At 34.6% G+C, this 6,204-nt stretch overlaps 1 pseudogene; it reads left to right on the top strand.

The window, feature by feature from the left end:
* Positions 1 to 3,344: 3,344 nt before the first annotated feature.
* On the top strand, positions 3,345 to 3,816 carry LOC149187282 (dirigent protein 2 pseudogene; annotated as a pseudogene).
* The last annotated feature ends 2,388 nt before the right edge of the window (positions 3,817 to 6,204 follow it).

The raw sequence follows: 6,204 nt of genomic DNA, 5'->3' as shown, positions 1-6,204 counted from the left end.
GACGAAAGAACCGTTAGTTGTTACTTTATAGGCTATTCTGAACGATCTAGGGGTTCAAATTCTATAATCCAACAGAACATACAGTTTTCGAGTCAGGAAGTGCAAATTTTTTTGAGGATAATGAGTTTGTGGGGGGAGATATGACAAAAGATAGTATTTTTGAAGAAGAAGAGACGAATGCGAATGAGACTATGGACCAAAGTCCTAGTTTTGTTCAAATTCCGATTGCGTTTAGAAATACATCTTTTGACAATGTGCAAACTTCATCATCCCAAACAACTCAGTTAGAAACGCAACATGGAATAGAGAACACAAATGGACCTGAACCCAACCCAAACCCTCACATTGACATGACAAATGTTGATGGCCTAGGGCCTGTGGGAGAGTCAGAAGTTGGTAATGATGTTCTTCCTCCTGTTGAAGATCAAGTTGTAAATGAACCTCAAGAAAATCTAGAGCCTGTGCCAATTAGGAGATCTACTAGAGAGAAAAGATCTACACAATCAAAGGATTATGCATATCTTCAAGAACATGAGTTTTACATTGGCATGTTTGAAAATGATCCTGTTAATATCAAACAAGCTGTGGAAAGCTCTAACTCTCAAATGTGGATTAATGCCATGAATGAAGAGATGAAATCTATGTATGACAATGACGTTTGGGATATCGTTCCGTTGCCTAAAGACAAGAAACCCGTTGGTTGCAAATGGATATTTAAGACTAAGCGGGATTCTAAAGGCAATGTTGAAAAATACAAGGCACGTCTTGTTGCGAAAGGTTTCACACAGAAAGAAGGCATTGATTATAAAGAGACTTTCTCTCCAGTTTCATCGGAAGACTCTTTAAGGATTATATTGGCGCTTGTAGCACATTATGATTTAGAACTTCATCAGATGGATGTAAAGATGGCGTTTCTCAATGGTGACATTGATGAAACGATCTATATGAAGCAGCCAGAAAACTTTGTATCAGGTGATGCAGGGTCTATGGTTTGCAGACTTAAGAAATCTATCTATGGGCTAAAACAAGCATCTCGACAATGGTATTATAAGTTTCACCAAGTTATTAGCTCATTTGGTTTTGAGTCTAACATAGTAGATGAATGTATATACCTTAAGTTCTGTGGGAGTAAATTTATTTTCTTGGTTTTATATGTAGATGACATATTGCTTGCCAGTAACGATAAGAACATGTTGCATCAAACTAAGAATTTTTTATTTAAGAACTTTGAAATGAAAGATCTTGGTGATGCATCATTTGTTCTAGGGATTGAAATACTTAGAGATAGATCTCAAGGTATTCTGAGGTTATCCCAGAGGAACTATATCGATAAGATTCTAACAAGATTTGGCATGCAAAGCAACAAACCAGGAGATACTCCTATATCAAAAGGGGATAAGTTTAGTCTGAAACAATGTCCCCAAACTAACTTAGATAAAAACCTCATGAAAGATATTCCCTATGCCTCAGCCGTGGGTAGCATCATGTATGCACAAGTATGCACGCGTCTGGATATTGCGTTCATTACTGGAATGCTAGGAAGATATTTGAGTAACCCAGGTATGGAACACTGGAAGGCAGCCAAGCGAGTATTGAGATACCTAAAGAGAACAAGGGACTATATGCTCACGTATCGGAGATCGGAACAGCTCGAGGTCATTGGATATACGGATTCTGATTTTGGAGGATGTGTCGACAGCATGAAGTCAACATCAGGATACATCTTTATGATGGCAGGTGGTGTTGCGTCATGGAAGAGCGCTAAACAGTCATTGGTAGCCTCCTCCACTATGGCAGCTGAATTTGTTGCATGTTTTGAAGCATCTAATCATGGCATATGGCTAAAAAACTTCGTCACAAGTCTGAAAATTGTGGATTCTATTCAGAAACCACTCAAATTATTATGTGACAACAATTCAGCAGTGTTATACGCAACCAACAACCGAAGTTCGTCAAAGTCGAAGTACATTGACATTAAGTTTTTGGTTGTAAAAGAGAGAGTGCAGAATAATGAATTATGTATAAAACACATAGGTATAGACTCCATGATTGCGGATCCTCTTACTAAAGGATTACCACCCAAGAAGTTTCACCAACATGTTGCTTGTATGGGTGTAATAACTGTTTAGGATAATTAAAAAAAAAAATGTGGGAGTCTGAATATGTTTTAAGTTCTGTTTTTGATGTTCTATGTAATGCAATTGTAAACAATTTTGATGATATATACAAGTTGCATTCAGTTTCAGTTTCATTATTTCTTTCTTTAAAGTTTAAATTTTTTGGCCTCATAAAGTAAAGTAAAGGTGACTCAATTAGAAATAGGCACGTCTAATCACACTTACGTGAAATTTCTAAACTATATGTCCAAATCAGATTCATGTCATTCAGTTATGTTGGCAGCGTGGTTTATGTCAGTTTAGTTGCGAATAAATGTGACAAATGCCGCTTAAGTCCTTTGTTAGCATAATTGATGGACAGAATTGTTTAAGAAATACGATAAGTAAAGACAGAAAAGTTGCATGCAATAAAGTTAAGGATATATAATCAAAAGGTTGCACTTGTCCATGTGGGAGATTGTTGGATTTAGAGACGTCTAATTACAATAATTAAGTTGGACATGCGTGCATTATGATTATGATGTCAAATACTGTCAGCAAGATTACATTTATGTAGTGATTAAAATATGCCAAATAATGTGATTAATTAAGTCATGGCATTATACGTATTTAAATAAAGGATTTGGATACAAATACATATAGAATAAAATTAAACAATTATAATTGTTAATGGACCGATTATAGTTGATTAAATAATAGCAGTAATAAATTTGAGCTGAATAAGGAAATCAGAATCTAGTCTGATTGATTGATTGATTGATTGATTGATTGATTGATTTCAAAATCTGAAATTTCAGATTTCTTGACAGACTTGTTTCAGCTAAATTTCAGCTGCCCTAGGATTGGGGTATAAAAAGGGCTGAGTCTCCAAGGCTTGCAATCATCTCAGAAAGATAGTCTGCTCCATTGAAGACTGGATACTCTGTCATTTAGGATAGCCAGAGAAAAGGATTGCAAGTTCTTGGAAGGATTCAAGAGCCAACAACTCAAGTCAAGACCAAGAGCCTTTGAAGATGGAAAGTAAGTTCCGCTGTGCATTAATTTTTAATTTCTTACAAAGGAGTAGATCTTGGTTAGGGTTTAAAGTAATTGGGAAAACCCACACAGTAAAACCAACAAATACAACAGTGGCCCCCAAGATAAGCGTGTTCATCACGGGCATCTGCATTATAAAATTGGGGCTAGCCTTTCATCACCATACACATTTATTGGGGAGAAAGAGCGAAAATGGTTTATTCGGAAGCAACTATTACATTGACCATCGTAGTGTTGTTGGCTTACCTTAACATAGCGGAGGTAGAGGCAAAACCGAAATTAGGGCTGTTGAAGGTAAGCCACCTGTATTTCTATTTCCATTTCCACGACTTGCTGGTGGGTTCAAATGTGACGGCCGTGGAGGTGGCGTCTGCTCCCGCAACCAATTCTTCGTTTACTCAGTTCGGCATGGTTAGGGTTATGGACGACTGGCTTACCGAAGGGCCGGAAGCGACCTCCAAAATGGTTGGGAGAGCTCAGGGTATCTATGTTAAAACTCCTAATGGTAACGACGTTTGTGTTTGAGAGCGGGAAGTACAACGGCAGCACCGTTGCAATGGTAGGGAAGAACGCAGTCTTCGATGAAGTGAGAGTAATGCCCATCGTGGGAGGCAGCGGATTGTTGCGGTTGGCTGAAGGCTACGCACTCATTCTTTCGATCTAAAATCCGGCAATGCAGTCGTTGAATACAACGTTAACGTCCTCCATTACTCGTCCCCTCCTAGGATATAAATTATTATACCTAGTGGGCATTGGCTATTATAAATTAAGAACGGCCTTAGAGGTTTGAGGGTTTATTTTTATTATTTTACTTACTAGAATAACACGTTGAAAAGCCTTGAAGAGTGTTCATGGAATGTAAAGATTGACTTGACTGGCTTATGGCCGTCCTTTCAAAATCCAAGATATCCTTGATCTCGGGATCACCCGTGACCTCTTCTGGGTGCCGTTCGGATTCCAGAAATGGTCAGCCAGAAAATGGTTATTTGTCAGAGCATATATGAAAAATCTTGTGATATTGGATGCCATTTCAGTCATAAAATAAATTATATAAACTTTCTTTTGATATCATATGTTTTCGATGTAGATTATAGCTATAAATTGCCCTCTTAAACTATTTATTGTGATATGGCTGGTTCAAAGTATAGCTAACTTGAGTAGTGGCTATACTCAGACGTTATAATTTATTTAGAGGTGTTTATTTAATTTATATTAAAATAATAATTTTTTTATTTTTAATTATTATTATACATAATAGTATACACTATTGAGAAAATTAATTTTTTACATTTATATATTTATATATATAATTATTAATACATTTTTATCTTTTAATTTTTTTAATCTGGAAGATGGTGTCCAAGAGGAACAAGAAGACAATTTATTTTCATGGAGATAAGTTTTATGTGTAGGTTTACTTATCACATTTGTGTTTTTTCTAATATAAATAAATGTTTAAGGTATATTAAAAAATAAAATCTTATATAAAATTATTATTATTTAGTATGGGAAAATGAAAATTCTATAGAATCATTTTTATTATTTTATATTTTAATGTTTTTATTAAAGATTTTGTATTTTTATATTTATCTAAATTTTAGAGTAGTGAAGATTTTTTATTTTTATTTTCTTAGGTATTTAAATATATTGGTAAGTAATAAGTAACTTATATTGTTTAATATTTATTTGTTAAATGTTATGATAATTTATTAGTTTTTTAGATATAGTGTTGGGAACTTTTGAGATTCATAAGTTTTATATTTAGAATTATAAAGTGAATTTTATTTATAACATTACATCTTATATTTTGGGGTGAAATTCAATTTTGATATAATAAAAGACTATTTTTTAATTCTTTATTGGTGTATTGTTATCTATAAATTAAGATATGATTTTTTGAATCTATTTTAAATTTTAACTATAATTTAGTTTGTAAGCATCATTATGCTAATTGATGATTTTTCTAGATTTTTAATTACTAGATAAATTTTGATTAATAATTGTTAAACTCATAAAGTGTAATAGTAGATTGGATAAATGTGTGACACATTTTTATTCAGAAATATGTATATATTAATACATATGTCTAACCCTTCATTTTATATTTCAAGAGGTCTCTTGGACTTCTGTGACAGTTCACATTCAGCCACACCAACCCTAATAGATTAGGTGTCCAACACTCCTCCCTCAATATGAAGGGGTGTATATGAGTATAAGAAGAAATATGAAACGCAAAAATGCATGACAACTAATGGATGGATATGCTCTCTAAAATGGTGGTTTAAGGAAGACCACAAACTAGATGAGGTGGAAGAGCTTGAGGTCTCTACTAGTGGTGGTTGAAGGTTGACCGCCAACTCTAGAAATAAAGCTCGAAGTAGATCCTAGAAAAATTCCAATTTTGTATAGAAGATAAATTCTTCTGTTGGTGGAAGTGCTCCCCGATGCTAGTGTATAAATGACCATAAACTGATGTAGCAGAAATTGAAGTCCTCTACAAGTGGTCATTTAAGGTAGACCACCAAGCAAAAACAAGCCGATGCAACATGAATTCGTCTCTAGCTACAACCCTGAATATGTCTATGGATAACTATGGCTCTAGGTTCTAGTAGCTCGGTCTAATTCTTGCTCACTTAATAAATCTTTGAATTTGGTAATTGGCCATTAATTCCCCCCTATAAGATACAAGGTGAGAGGATGAAGAAATCTCAACTGTAAGATGATTCGATACCTGAGCGTGAACTTAAAGGTATGACCAATATATATTTTCAGTCATTGAAGACCATTGGAAAGAAGTTTATCATCTTAGGTGAATATTTTCTCTTGCGGGAGTCTTATGTTTAGAGTATCTATCTGAATAATGTGTGTGTTTTCCATAATTCAAGGGTGAAGATAAAAACACTAATCTTTCACATTGCTGACCCGATCACAAGGTTAAGATTTTCAAATATGATGTGGCTGTGGAAGAGGAGCATGATGTTAACTAGGTGAAGGTGAACTACTCTAAAGAAGCCAAGCACTTTGAAACTTGATGGGATTAGAAGAGTAAAGA

The sequence above is a fragment of the Pinus tabuliformis genome, chromosome 3_1 (genome assembly GCF_031772625.1).
Source record: "Pinus tabuliformis cultivar Carrire ecotype Pingquan chromosome 3_1, CPIR1, whole genome shotgun sequence".
Taxonomy (NCBI): domain Eukaryota; kingdom Viridiplantae; phylum Streptophyta; class Pinopsida; order Pinales; family Pinaceae; genus Pinus; species Pinus tabuliformis.
The sequence above is the reverse complement of the archived record's forward strand: the minus strand, read 5'-3'. Positions and strand labels throughout refer to the sequence as shown.